Source organism: Equus caballus, chromosome 2, assembly GCF_041296265.1.
Source record: "Equus caballus isolate H_3958 breed thoroughbred chromosome 2, TB-T2T, whole genome shotgun sequence".
In the NCBI taxonomy this organism is placed as follows: domain Eukaryota; kingdom Metazoa; phylum Chordata; class Mammalia; order Perissodactyla; family Equidae; genus Equus; species Equus caballus.
In genome coordinates, this window is record NC_091685.1 from 86,390,325 (window position 1) to 86,406,321 (window position 15,997).

General features: G+C 44.2%; 1 protein-coding gene across 15 annotated transcripts in view; it reads right to left on the bottom strand.

Annotated features, from left to right (window-relative positions):
• TRIM2 (tripartite motif containing 2) overlaps nucleotides 1-15,997 on the bottom strand; it is a 151,234-nt gene that overhangs the window by 64,531 nt on the left and 70,706 nt on the right. The gene's annotated exons all lie outside the window — the stretch shown is intronic.

Here is a 15,997-nt window from a genome sequence, read left to right on the forward strand (position 1 = left end):
GGTGGCTTGCTTTCCCTCTGAGTCAGCAGTCAGCTGTTTCCATGCTCTCCTGCTAGGCTGCTGAGATCCATCACCAGACTGCCCGCACGATTCACCGAGGGAGAGGCAACCTGTGCACGTCTCCCGGTGAAACGCAGCCAAGACAGGCACCGCGTTACAAATCGGAAAGATGGTGTGCTGATAAGCAAAAGGGGGATGCAGGGAGAATAGATTCTAGAGAGAAAACTAGGCGTCCGGTACCTCAATATGAAAAGTTCAAATTTAGAGGAGCGTTTTGGGTGAGTGTGAGAACACACACTTAGCTTCCTTTAGTTAGAAAAAAAGATGATCTATTTTCTTAGACTTTTCAGGTAGCTTGAAACACAAATGTAAATTTTTAAAAATGCCAAGCAGCCCAGTTCAACAAGCCTCTACTACCCTTTCTCCTCTTGTTATTTACCCAGAAAAGGGTCTATAAAACACAGCTCCTAAAAATCAAATAATGCAAATAACACTTCTCTGCTTTTCGTGGTTCTAACCATTCAGAGAAAAATCATAGAGTACATTTATTTGATTCAGGTGATGAACAGAACCCGTTGTTTTTCTGATGATGCAGAAGTTTTCAGTTAAATGTTGAGAAACTTGACAAACTTTACTTATATACATAACTAGATTTCCTATTGTCATTAAACTTATTTTTAAAAAACTTTTAATAACATATTAATGATCAGCAAGTAGCAGTATAAAAATAATTAGATCCTCATATTACAAATAATACTTTAGAATAAAAAATCTTACCTAGCAGAATGGAATTCACAATCATTCCCTTTTCTATAGCAATGGAGGCAAGGAACCTTATTGCATTCTATTCCTATGTTAGTTACCAGTTTAAAAGTAGGCACTAATAATTTTTATTTAAATCCTAAAACTGTTAATTAGCATATTTGATTATACTAACATTCATCACATCCTTTCCATGCAGTCAGGTACTGCATTGAACCTGTGCAGGGGCCCTCAGCTCTGCAGAGCAGTGATTACCTTTGGTGGTGGTGGGAGGGAGAAGGGTCATAGAGAATCCAGTGAAATCCACAGACCCGGGAAAATGCACAGACATGCCAATTTTGGCAAGCTATTGCAGGTGGTACATAGTTCTCAAAAGCCCAGGTTAACACCCTGCCTTAGAAGTTTTTTGTTTTTTAACAGCTTTATTGAGATATAATTCACATGCCATACAATTCACCCATTTAAGGTGTACAATTCAACAGCTTTTAATATATTCACAGATATGGCAATCATCACCAGAGCCAATTTTAGAACATTTTCATCATCTCAAATAGAAACACTGTACCCTTTAGCTACCACTCCCCACCTCCCCATCCTCCACAGTCCTAGGCAACCATTAATCTACTTTCTGTCTGTATAAATTTCCCTATTCTGCCCTGTCACATGAATGGAATCATATAACACGTGGTCTTACGTGTCTGGCTTTTTGCACTTAGCATAATGTCTTCAAGGTTCATTCATGTTGTAGCATGTATCAGTATTTTATTACTTTTCATGGTTGAAAAATATTCCATTGTATGCATGTAGCACATTTTGTTTATCCATCTGTCAGTTGATGGACAGTTGGGTTGTTTCCACTTTTTGGCTATTATGAATAACGCCTCCAGAAACATGTGTGTACAGCTGTTTGTGTGGACACATGTTCTGTTTTAGAAGCTTACAACTTAATAAGAACCAACTCCTGAAACTACAGGCAGGCTACCCCCACTCCATTTTACAATGTCTTATTCCTAAGACAGGCCATCACAAAGTTGCCTGACTTGCTATGACGGAAGTCTCCTCTTCCCATTTGTGCTGCTCAGCCCATCCCCCTAGCCAAATTCATCGAATGCTGACCCCACCTTTAGCGCATCCTCTCTCCTGACCTGTCTCCTTCTCTTCCCCACTCAACCCAAACTCTGGGGCATACAAGTGGAGTGAGTCTCTGTTCTCAGAAGATGGTGGCAAAGTGGGAGAGATTCTTGGGCTTGTCAGAGATGTTTCACCTACTCATTCAATCATTCATTCCAATGAACCTTACCGAATGTCTAGTGTGTGCCAGGGACTCAGTAGGCATTGAGGATATGGAGAAAAACAACAGTTTCTCAGCTCTCAGGAAGGTCACAATCTAGTGTGGGAGATGGATTAGTAAGCAGACAATTCCAACTTGGAGTGGCAAGTGCTTTGACTGCTGGAGGAAGTAGATGTTCTGGGAGCCCACAAGAGGGGCATGCCAGGCAGGGAGGAGTAGTGTGCATTTCAGGTATGGAGCACAGCACATGCGAAGGCTTGGAGGCAAGAGATGGCTCACAGGAATTGAGAGTAGTAGTTCAGGGTGACTGGATCATGGGGTAAGGTAGAGCATACGGGGGGTTATATGTGTTTCTGATCTTTTATCTGGAATTGGGACTCTCTCTTCCTTGGAAACAGCATTACATGGGAGAGTTGGGTTCCAACTACCCTCATGACTATAACTTAACTACTGTAGGGTAGGTGGATTTGGAGGGCTCAGTCAGGAACCCAACAAGCATAACATTGCTTATTATAGGAAAACGCAGCCTTATTTTTAGTGCATGTCTTAGCAAATGAACACAATTGTTTATAAGTTGGGCCTTGGGTTACCATAGGATGTGTTAGCAGTCCATAGCATCTTCCCTTTGGCACTCCCTGGCAACAGATAGGTGGTGGTGTTAGTGGCTATTGGGATACAATGGCTCAGTTTCTTTCTGAGTTGGAGTTTGCTTGTATGGAGACCTCAAGCAGCCAAACTGTGGGGCCGCAAGAGCAGAGAAGAGCCCAGGATACTTGGGATTGAGTCTGCTGCCCACCTTACTGACTTCTTGGAGCTGTCTCTTCCCTCCATATGAATAGACATTAGGGAGTTAACTGTCATCAGTTAGACTGTGATGTACATTTGGGAAGTATACAGACAATGCATTTGCATACAAACAGGACATGTGCTAACTAAATCAGGTTTGGCAGGATCCTGGGAGATATAGATCTGAAATTTCCTGACCATGTATTATGTGCCAGGCTCTATCCAAAGCCCTTTATATACAGTCAATCTATTCCTGATTAAGGAAATTTCTCCTAGAAAGTAAACTCCTTAGGATGGCATATAAGGATGTTTATGATCTGGCCTCTGCCTTCACCATTTTTTCCACTGTCTGTCCTCCTCAGTCATACTCTAGTTCTTAAGACATGCCACCATGCATTTTTAGCAGTGGTTCTCAACCAGGTAATCGTCCCAACCCCCCTGGTGGAGTGGTGGGGTATGCACTTGGAAATAGGAAGGAGCATATTTGGCTGTCACATTGACTATGTGTTTACAGGGTGGGGGGGGGGGGGGAGGTACTACTGACATTTAATGCCTGGGGGCAGGGAGGCAAAACATCCTCCAGTGCATGAGAGAGTCTCATACATTTGTCCCCTCAAATGCCTATAGCACCCCCTTTGAGAAACACTAATCTCTAGGCTCACACGCCGCTTGTTCCGCCAGGAAAGCTCTCATCCTTTCCTGACTCCTTCCCCTGGTTAACTCCTTCGAATCCTTCAGTGCTCAGCAAAGACACCACTCACCTTAGGAAGGATTTGCTGATGACTCCTCCAATCCCAGTCTGGACTGGGTATCATTCTTGTGTGCTCCATAGCATTATTGGCTGAAAATTACTGATGGTTCCATCTTTTACCTCAAACTCCCCAGCCCCTAGAGCAACGCCTGTCACATAGTAGGTTCCCAATAAGTAGATGTAGAATGACAAAAGTCCTTCTACAAATGGACAAGTGACATAGCATGAATGTAAAGGTAAATGTTCATCTCAGAATTGGAAAATAGTTGGATCAGAGACTATTAGGGAGAGGCAATTCTTTATATCTGATTGGTGGCTTATAATTTAGGAAGCACCCACATAATACAAAGCAAAACAAACTCAGAAACAGACAGAGCAGGCATCATCATCATCATTATTATTATTATTTTAGTGGAAATTGAGGTTCTGAAAGGTTACATGACCAGCCCAGGGTGGAGTAGCCATTATGTAGTACGGGTGAACTGGAGTTCAGGTCTTGTGACGGGCATAGTTCCTCTTTCAGGGTGCCACAGTGCCCCTCAAGGATGGGCAAAGGCAGGATCAGTTTATCAGGTAGTTCCACAGTGGAACAAAGCCAGCTGATGAGAGAGGCGATGCGTCTCAGTGAGAGAGAACTACAATCACCAAGAAGGAGGCAACCTGAAATCAGGAGCCCAGAAACTCTGCCTAATGCAATCATTATTTAGTGTGTCTTATCTTTGCTTCCAAAAACCACTATGAAAATTATTGTCCAATGGTCTTCTGAAAGCAGATGTGAAGGAGCAACTACTTGCAGTCTTCAGCTTAGACATGAGCAACTGGAGAAGAGATACTGCTTTTACGGATTGCACAGGTCAGCACTCCAGGTGTGGCCCCTCAAAACCAGGCTCCTTCCAGCAGGCCCAGACTCTATAGGCAGTTGAGTGACTGGTTTGGCTTGGACTCAAAGAGGCTCCTTCTTCTCTATTGGCGGTGGCCCTGGGGAGGCCAGCCGTGTTGGAGGATTAAGGGCCTCTCTTTAGTGGCTATGGGGAGGTCCTAGACCAACACAGGACTGTTTGAAAACAATGGTGAGAAAGCAGAAAGGAGCTTCCCTCTAAGTGTTCTTAAGACGAGAGAATGTCCAAATTGGCCTTAACCTAGTGAGGTTATAGAAATGGATTAACTAGGGAACCAGCTGACCCAGCTCCAACCCAAAAACTCACACCAGAACTGTACTGGCCTTGGGATTACTGTGTAATGTTATACATTTCACAAATAATTATGTGCCAGGTGGTATACTAGCCACTGATGACACAAAAATAAATAAGACATGAACAGAACCTCTCAAAATCACTCCTGGGGATAGAGACTCCTACCTCCAAGTCACGGTCATGTTGACTGGGTCTCAGGTGTCAGACAGCCCTTCCCAGACAGGCGGAGTATTTGCAGCAAAGGTGACCCAGATCAAGCACCCCTGGCTCCCTGCCCAGTAGCTTCGTATCCCCTCCAGATTGCCTGTGTCTCCCCTACAGGGTGCTGCCCAATACTGATGACATAATTCAGGTGGGGTCTGCCCAACACAGAATAAAGAGAGACCATCACTTTCCTTGATCTAGGCCTACCTTTTTTTTTTTAAGATTTTATTTTTCCTTTTTCTCCCCAAAGCCCCCTGGTACATAGTTGTATATTTTTAGTTGTGGGTCCTTCTTGTTGTGGCATGTGGAATGCCGCCTCAGCATAGCTTGATGAGCAGTGCCATGTTCCCACCCAGGATCTGAACCAGGAGAGACCCTGGGCCGCCGAAGTGGAGCGCGCGAACTTAACCACTTAGCCACGGGGCCAGCCACCTTGGCCTATCCTTTTATTAATAATCTCTGAGTTCATTTCACTTTTCCTGGCCCTTTTGTCATGTTGAATCATATTGAACAGATAACTGAAATTCATGTCTACTAACCTTATCAAAAAAAGAATTCCGGTTGGTCTGGTATAATTTATTCTTATGGAACCCAGGATGCTTTCTTCTCTAGGTGCTTGAAAACCACCCCATTAATACTCCTCTATAAAATTATGCTTGATAGAACCTACAATTTGTGGGTTTGATCTTTATAAGTAAAAAGTGTATTTCCCTATCTCCAGTCTTTAAGAAACTCACCTTTTCCCTAAGATCTCATAAAAATCGGGATCTGTGATTTGGCAATGTTAGCTATGTGTGCTTTCAAAAACCTGTTTGTTGAAACCAGAGACTTAAAATTTATTTAGAGCAACTGAGTTTTCTATTCTTACCTACTATATTGTTTCCTAGAGGTGCCGTAACAAAGTGCCACAGACTGAGATGGCCTAAAAGCACAGAAATTTATTCTCTCACACTTCTGAAGGCTAGAAGTACAAAAATCAAGGTGTCAGCAGGGTCAATCTCTGCCCCAAAGACTCTAGGAAAAGATTCTTCCTTGGCTCTTCCAGTTTCTGATGGCCCCAGGCATTCCTTGGCTTGTAGGTACATCACTCCAATCTCTGCCTCTGTAGTTACATGGCTGTTTTCTCCTTGTGCGTCTCTGTCTTCACATAGCACTCCCCTCCCTGTTTTTCTTCTTATAAGGACATCTGCCACATTGGATTAGGGCCCACTCTCATACAGCATGATCTCATCTTAATTTGACTACATCGGCAAAGACCTTATTTCCAAATAAGGCCACATTCATAAGTACTGGGGTTTGGGGCTTCAACATTTCTTTTTGAGAGACACAATTCAACCCACAATACCTACTGTGGGTCAAATGTTAACATGAGGTCTAGGCTGATGAAGGCCCACCTGAGAATGACCTGGTTTTCCCACAGCACTGTTCCCTTGAAAACAGGGGCGTTAAGATAAATGGGGAATATTATGTCAACCTCGTTTATGGCATCCATTAATGGAGCTGTGAGGTGGCTACATAGCTAGGATGACATAAAAGATTGGGAAAAATCATTTGACTTCAGTGTGTCAAGGTGATCCCCACACACTTTGGATCTCATCCCTGGTGCATACCCCAAGTGCACAAGGGGGCAAAGGAAGTTTCTGGGCCTCCCAAAAAGAAGCAGGTGCTGTATCTCCTGCTTTGTATCCTTTGCCAACGCTTACTAACCATCTTATTAGATTAAAGCCTATTTGCATCTTGTGAGTCTGACTGGCAGTTTGAACCCACAACAGAAGCTGTGGGGCTGGCCTATCCTGGTTTGAATTCCTTCTCATTAGCCTTCAGAAGTCCCTTCTCAGCCTGAAGATGTCTTTCACAGAGAAGACTGACACAAAACACAGGGTTCTGCATCTGCTGATACACCAAAGCCCCAGCAGCATGCTACCCCTTCTTATTCTTCGTCTTGCTCGGACTAAAACAAAAGTAAGGAAAAGCAAGCAAACAAAACCCTCTTTTGTTTTGCCATTGTTTGGCCTAAGTCAGAGTTGACTCTCTCTGTCCTGAGTGTGCCTGGAAGAGAACCTCGCAGTCCTGCCTCTGGATTCCCAATTACATTCATGTCCACACTGACAAACGCCTCAGTATCCAGTGTTGTTTTTCACTTCAGCAGTTTCATGATTACACTTTTCATTTTGACAATTAAATTCAAGACGGTATCAAGTTGCTGCTTGCCTCAGCGGTTTACCGCGTCTAATTAATCAGAGCCGTGGTTCTCACCACCAGGCTGGGATTTAGAGGCTGGGATTCCATACAGCAAACGTCCTTTGGTGAGCACCCGCCGAGGCCGAGCCCAGGCCCGAGCTGGGCGGGGCGGAGCCCTGACCGACAGGCGTGGAGCGAGGAGGCCGATGTGGGTGCGCCGCTAGTAATGCCTTACCAGACGCTTACTTCCTCTTCCCCACATTCCTTCCTCTCGGTCCCATAAAGTGGATTATTTTTAAAGCAACGTGTAGTTCAGACACAACTTTACAAATGTTCACATCCGTTGACCAAATAATCCCGCTTCTAAGGTCATAATCACAGCTACGGGCCCATCTCCGACAGCCCGGGCCTCCCAGGCCCGGCGGAGCCCAGAGAGCATTCACCGCTCCCCCGGCGGCCGTTTCTATGGCAACAGCCTCCTCCCCTAGGAGCCCGAGCTCTTCCCTAGCTAAAGAAAACCGTGCGGCTTCCTGCACAGAAGTGTCCGCGGCTCTGCTTCTATTATGAATCTCTCTTTTTTCTCCTCTCTGTAGGTTTCCTTTTCTAACCTTCTTTCTCACCGGGAAACAGCACCACTCTGTAAAATAACTGATTCAAGTGGTGGCGATGGGAGCGCCGAGGGAGGGAAGGGTCAGGCCTGCGGTGACAGCGATAAAAGCTGTGAGCTGCAGGGATCGCCCTGGCCTGACCCCCTAGCAATGTGGATGCTCCAACTGCGGCCCTCTCCCATCTGCTGGGACTGCGGCCCTCCTGCCTTCCAGCCCTACAAGGTTTCCACATCTGAGCTAACGTGACCATACAGCTACGGAGTAAAGGTGGGACTTTCTCCCGTTAAGATGCCTGAGTTTCCTGAGGACTTCTGGAGCTCAGTGCCTTAACCCGGAGGGTGCTCCTAAAGTAGGAGTCTGGGCACCTTGGCAGAGAGAGAGAGATTCTGAGGATAGCTGAACTTGGCATCACCTGCAGGAGGCTGCCTCCCCAGTTCATGTCATCAGGAGAAAGTATTTCCCTAAGCCGCAGATGTGGCACCACGCCACACTGGTCACTTAACATCCCAATATTAGACTCCTACTAGAATGTCAGCATGAAGCTGTAATTAAGGCACAGGCTCTGGAGACACATCTGTATTTGCTCTATATTCAGGTTGTTCATTGCCTCTGTAAGCTCCCTTTGTAAAATATGACCTCATAAGGCTGTCATGATGATTAAATAGTATAGTGTGTAAGTGCCTTAGCGCCGTGCTCAACACGGCAAGCCTCAAGTTAGTGTAATCAGAAGCTGTGTGGTGCAGTGGTGAAGATGATGGGCCCTAGTGCCAGGGTGGTTTTGAATCTCGGCTCTGCCGCTTATGAGTCTGAGTAAGTAATTTAACCTCTCTGTGCCTCAATTTCCTCATCTGTATAATAGGGATAATAACCTACTTCATAGGGTAACGCTGAGAATTAAAATGGTTTAGTCTATGAAGAGAACCTGCCACAGTGCCTGATACATAGTAAGTAGTCAAGACGTGTATTAGCAGAGTGGCAGTGCTAGTAGGAAAGCACTAGAAGATTTATGAGTTCTTTTAGGAATGTCTCATGATTCACTTTTGTAGTCTTAGAGCCTGGCTCATATAGGGCTCATCCATTTATTTTTTGGATGAATGAATAGACTAATAATACCCTATTACTAATATGCTACTACTAATAATACACTACTCCCCATTCATTCTTTTCTATTTTATTTTCTAATAAATAAAATTTATTCTTTTCTATTTTATCTTCCAAATAAAATAAATCAATAAATGAGAGTGGGCAGAATCATGCAAAATTGGAAAAGATACATCTATACACTTTTATCACACGCGGCTGGCCACAGCCTCCCTTGGCCTTCTCACCCACTTAGCACTGCTGTCTCCTAGCTGGCTTTGACACAGTTGAGTAAGAGGCTGGAGTGTTACTTTGTTGCTCTTGGTGGGTCCTCACACTAACTCCTAATCCCAGCCAGCCTCAGGAAGGAAGAGGGTGTCTGCTCAAGCCCACCTGCCCCTTGTCCTTTGCGCTGGTCAGCGGTCTTCTTGGAAAGACAAGAAGAGAAAGGATTCCTTTTGGCTCCTTGCCATAGTCAAAGTTTTCCCCTTTGATGAAAGTCACCGTCTCTGGACGTGAGAATGGGAGACCCTGCTTTCATGTCCTACTCTGGATGGACAGGCTCTAAAGCAAATACTGACTTGCCCAGGTCTCCCTCGGGGGTTGGCAATGTGTCTGGGCTGGGTGCCAGGAAGCCACAGTGCCACTAGAGGCAAGGGGAGCAGGGGCGGGAGAACAGGAACGGGTAGGCCGTAGCAGAGGGTGTGCACACTGGTCGGGTTGGGCCTGTCGGCTCCGGGGTGTCCGGCCCACTCCTGGCCAGGGTGAGCTGCCATGGTGCCAAGCAGATCCATCCAAGGCCTGGGGGCCAAGGCTGGGGGCGCCTCAACTCTTCCTTGATAATGTCTTTCCTCTTCCTATCTCTCTTTTCGCCCTTTTCTCCTGCCGTCTCCCTACTCCCCACTTAATTTCCTTCATTCAACAAGCTTTTAATTTAGCTTCTACTATGCGCAGGGCACTGCTCTGGGGTCCACAGTGGGTCACTATCCTTAAGGAACCTGTGCACTCTTATGAGAGAGACAAACATAAAATCCCAATTACACAACAAATTAAATTAAAAATAAATTCGGGGCTGGCCTGGTGGCGCATCAGTTAAGTGCACAAGCATGTTCCGCTTCACTGGCCTGGGGTTTGTCAGTTTGGATCCCAGGTGTGGACATGGCACTGCTTGGCAAGCCAGGCTGTGGCAGGCATCCCACATATAAAGTAGAGGAAGATGGGCACGGATGTTAGCTCAGGGCCAGCCTTCCTCAGTAAAAAATAAAAAAAAGAAAAAAAGAAAAAAAAGAAAAAAGGAAAAAAGAAAAAAAGCTGTGTGGAAAAAAAAAAAATTTGATATCAAACAATTTTTATCTGTAGCCTCCGCACCTCAGACCTGTGAAGGATGCTCATGGGTATTGCTCCAGCCAACTGGGATGGTGGATAATATTCCAAACTCTGGAATCAGACAGATGTGTGTGCAAATCCTAGCTCTGACATTGACTAGTGGTGTGATTTGGGGGAAATTATACAACCTCTCTGACCCTCCTTTTCCTCATCTGTAAAATGACGATAAAAGAATTACTCCACATAGGGTTGTTATGAGGATTAAATAAGATAATTCTGGAGAGATGCTCAGCACAGTGCCTGGCACATAGTAAGACTCAAAAGATGCCAACTCTCATTGTTGTTTTAATTACTCGAGCCTAGGCGTCAGCAAACTTTCTTTGTAGAGGGCCCAACAGTAAACATTTTAGACTTAGTGGGCCATACAGTGTCTGTTACAACTACTCAACCCTTGTTGTAGTGTGAAAGCAGCCATGACAATACGGAAGCAAAGGAACATAGCTGTGCTCCAATAAAACTGCCTTTATAAACACTGAAATGTGAAATTTTATATAAATTTCATGTCATCGAATATTATTTTCCTTTTAATTTTTCCCCCAAGCATTTAAAAATGTAAAAACCATTCTTAACTCATAGGCTTATATACAAACAGGCTGTGGGCTGGATTTGGCCTGCAAGCCATAGTTTACTGACCCCAGCTCAAGCCCAGTGAGATGGCTGGCACTTCCATTTGTGGATTTTGCTTCAAAAGAAAATCCAGTTGGTGGGTCCATACTACCCTAATTCAGTGTCTGAATATTAAGAGACAAGCCCTACTAACTTTAACGAGGCTACAAACCAACCCAAGGACAACAAAAATCTCATAAAAGAAAAACAATATCTATGATTTATTTGTGCACGAGCAAAAATAAGTAAACAATACGTACAATTTACTTCTTGTGCACAAGCTAAGAAATGGGAAAGACAGTCAGTTCCTAAGACGCACGATCACCCTGTGCTTTGTAGACGATGGCAAGCTCTTTCCACAGGTGCAAGGACTGGCTGTGTGTGTACTTCACTTCTCAGCGCTGAACATAGAGAAATCTAGCTGTAAGAAGTGTCACAGAAGGTCACAACACCCCTAAATTTTATAGACAGAGGATGAGTGAAGACAGAATGTGTGGTGAGTTAGGAAGGCTGGGCAAAATGAGGGAGAGCAGAAGGAGCCTGCCAGAAAACAGGCCGAGTCCCCCCACTGTGGAAATCCGATTGCAAATGATTTAGCTGCAAAACAGTCAGATACCCCAAGTAACACCATGTAGTTCTTTTCCTTCCTTGCCTCCTCTTCTACCTTCTTAAGTATCTGTGGATGGAAACAGGACATTGTGCTTTGCTTGCCACTGCAATCGAGGAAGATTCTACTCTCTAGTCCATATCAAATTCCTCACAGGCCAGAAATTCTTTCTCTAATGCTATAAAAAGAACATATGCCAGACACATTGCAATTAATAATTAAACTAGTTTCCCTTGACCCAAAGGAAATGCAAACGCTTTCTTATAAAGTCATTCCAAGAATAAAAACTGCTCTTGTACCTCTTTAAAAAACTATGAGTTATCCACGTTCTGCTATCATTACTAGATAAAGAACCTGCTAATCCAGCCTGATGTAAGTGTTGAGCGCTCTCAAGGTCAGATGTCATAATAATGCCCTCTAACTTGTGGGGGCTCTCCTCTGGGAAGAACGCAGCCCAGGCACAGATGTATATATAGTTCAAGTCATAGATAACCTGTTGGCAACCTACAGAGTTGTCTCTTTGTTTTAACTGCTATCTGATGTAGAAAGAAAGCAACACTTCTTTAGAAAGGAAAAAGTAAGGAGCAGGGATCTGGTAAGGAACCTTGGCCAGGATGTACCCAACTGCGCCCAATGCTCCTTCCCTACCTATCAAGAAACATAAACCTGAGGTCATAGAACCTGGCACTTTCTGTCATCCTTACCACATGGCGTGGCATTGGTACTCTCTAAAGGGATATGAGCCACCACCGTGTCATATGAATCTTCAGTCTCAGACCAAATGACTTGAGTCAAGAGCATAAACTCCATCACTTTCCAGTCCTATGGTGGGGGCTCAGTTCACTATCCCAGCCCCAGGCCTGGCTCCTAATCCGTTTCCATGCTTGTCCTGGCAGAACCTCTCCACCAGTGACTGGAAGCAGGAAGGCACAAGACTCTCATCCTTTCATAGAATCAGAGGTATTTAAGTTGGAAAGGACTGTAGAGATGACATAGTCCCATGGTTTTAAAGCCACAGAATACTTTCTCTAAAGAAGTGGTTCTGGTCCTGGAGGCCCTGCCAACATGCTCACCCCTCACTTTGCTGGGCCCCTGACGCATCTCTTCAGAACATCTGGAGCTCTGTGGCCATATCGAGTCCAATCACCACCCTGTAGACACAGATACAGGTCTGCGGCGGTGACGTGATTCCCCGACACCATCCAACTAGCAAGTGGCAAAAGCCGACACAGACTGAGGCCGGGCCCTCAGTGCATGCTGCTCTCCATCCGCCCCACTGCCCTCTCTGGATAGGGAGACCCGGGAGCTGGACGTCTTTGCAGGCTGCCCGAGTTCCATCATGATCACATTAGTTCTGTGGAGACTGTTGCCCAACAGAAACGACTGGAAATACAAGCACAGGTCTTGCTAAGCGACAATAGAAAACCATACTGAGGAATAACAAACAACTCTCATATCACAGCTGGTGTGCTTGGAGTTAATGGTTTAGAGTGTTGAATATACAAACACCTCAGTCAAACAGCAGGAGTTCCCAAGATAGGAGAGAAACAGGAACCCACCACAAAGGATGAGAGCACTAAAAGGTTAAAACTCCACCATCCCCATGGCAAAGGGCAGGGAAAAAATAAACCACGACATCCTGTTGCAGGGGGATTCACAGCGAAGGCAGACTCCTGGGAATAGAAAGGAAAAAAATAAAAAGATACAAGACATAATAGACAGAGGGTAGTAACCAACTTGCACAGTTAAGAAGCTGACTATCTTCAGAATGACCTTGACAATAAAAATCTGACACTAAAATAAACACTGAGGAGTGGAAGTTAAATCATGGGTAGTTGTACAGACTGCATATAAAGCTTTTTAATCTAGTCAAATTTGAGAATAGGGTAAAGTGATAAAAGTACACAAATTTACAGAAAACACCCGTGTTGTTGGCATCACATGGCCAGCATGTCTGGACTTTTCTCTTTTCTGTTCCCTGATGGGCCTCGGGTAAAATTTCCATTCTATTTTTAAAAAGCTATTAACACATGTTTGTTTGCCCCCAGAAACGGAAAGGGAAGAACCCAGTCTTAATTTAGACTTGCCCATAAAGCTTATTCATTATAAAAACAGGTTTTATTTCTATTTTTCTATTTATTCCAACAGTCAGGGCTCTCTTAGCAGCATTCTGGGACCTTTATCCAGCCTTCCTGTGGCCACTGGCTTCTGCTCTTCCCTCCATCATTCTCTCTCCAGTGTTTCTGGCTTTTCAAGAATCAGTCAGTCCATCACCTCAAATGCAAATTCTGAGATCTTACGTCCAGAAAGAGAGGCTGCCTCTCCTGAGTAAACGGCAACATTACTGGGTCTTCACAAGGGAGGCATGAGCTCCTTTCAGGGCACTTTGTAACCCCCAGGGGTTCCACTGCTCCCAGCCCCGCTGTTGCAAGGCTGTCCCTGCTCCCGTAGCTCTCTGCCCAAACGGTGCCTCCTTTCTGAGGGTTCCCTGACCCCCCATCCTAAGTGGCTGTCCCTCTTTGTTATTAAACAGCTCACCCTGTTTGAATCCTTTACAACAATGGTCACAGTTTGTAATGACATGTCGATTTGCTTGCTTGGTTGAGCTGCTTCCCCGACCAAGCTGTAAACTCCACGGGGACAGGATCATACCCCAGTGACGACGCAGCAGCACACACGCAGCCTTGGCACATGGCTTCCAACAGAGCGTGATGAAGAATGACTGAGGGTGGAGCCTATCTGGACATTACCAGGGGCTGTGCAACCAACCCTCCTCTGGAGCACAGTCTCACTGAGCAAGCTCTCATGTGAAACACCTTCAAACATACTTGCTATGATTGAATTTCAGCTAAAGATACCTTTGAGCTATATTTGTAGGAGGGATCTGTTAGGAAAATGCTGTGTGAAATGATTTCAATCTAAAATGAAGCCGGAGGATACAAAATGGAGAATCTCACACATGCGTCCTCGGAAGAAGAGAACTTAAGAATGGAGAGACTGATTTACTGTAAGTGCCTGATCTACAGAAGACCAAGATTTACCTCCTACCAGTGAACATCCGCCAAGACTCTCTCCCCATCCTCAAGCCGATGAACTTATGGCTTGGACTCTGGCGTGACTTGCCCTTTTTGGCTCTCCTTGCCCATAAACACAGCCTGCCCCAAACCCTCAATGGACTTGCCTATAGCTTGCTACAAGCATGCATTTCCCAAGTCACAAGTCCTCTAATATTCTCAAATAAACTCAGTTTCTGGTAATTTGAGCTTGCCTTGGTTTTCACCTCTTTATTTAGGTTGACAGTGTAAGCAAGATGGTTAGCACAGCATAACCTGCTTTAAGAGTTACACCTACTCTGCAGGAAAAGATTTTCATACTACTTACTGCAAGTGTTTTTATCCAGTCATTAAGGTATGCTTTATAACACATTTACATGGTTATTGGGTAAGTGTAAATACTGAGAGCAATAAAAATAAACAGCTTTTTAGATACTCTGTAATTCACTCTTGCTTTTCCATGTATTCTGAATTAGTGGGCTCTTAACATGTAGAGTCTTGGAAGCACAGGTAGGAACTTCTATTGATGATAGAAGCGAAATAGGAAAGGAAACCATTTACTTCTAGACTAAGTTCTTTCACAGTGGGTGAAGGTAATCTAATTACTAAAAAATATTTGATATTCTTTTATTTTAGGTAAGAGAACAATAGTTACTGCTTATGTAAATATATAGTTTTGAAAGAGTAGTCCAAACTACGATGTAAAACCTCTTCTTTCAAAGAGGGAGTCTAAAATCATATTGGAAAGAAAACACTACCAAATAAGAGGTTGTGTCTCATTATTTTTATTGCTTGGCCTTAAATGTTTGCAGGATTATTAAAGGAAAACATTTTCAAGAATAGCCTAGCAATCCTTATGCACAGTTTGGCAGTAATAATCTTTTATATTTAAGCCAAATAAGGAATTATGGGTATGATATTCAGCTTCTATTTAGTGATCCTATCTACCATGCAGAAAGTTCAGATACTCTCATGCATGGACATATGCTGCTCTAAAATTCTGCTTCTAATTAAGCCAAAGATGAACAAGGGAGATAGTACCTGATAAAACTCATGTTGTTTGTTGAACAGAAAAGAGGAAGGTAAACAGAAGAGAAGAGAGAGGATGAGGTGCAGGCTACTTATTTGTGACTTTCATTCATCCCTTCATTCAACTTTTATGCAACAATGATATTAATGCCCACTAGGCCCAAGGCGGTTTCACACTGAAAGGAATTCAAAGCAGTATTACAGTGATTGCATTCTTTGATGATTACAAATAAGAGGATTTTCTCTCTCGATCAGAAAGGAACAGAAAGAGAATAAGAAAACAGAAAGACAAAAGAAAGAGAGCTAGCTTTATGAACAAATCTCCAAAACAATTCTATCAAAGCCAGAGTTATTTTCTAACTAGGGAGACTGACCACTAATGCCATCATGAGGCGCCCCCCCCATGACCTCATTTAACTATAACTACCTCCCAAAAGCTTCATCTCCGAATACCATCACA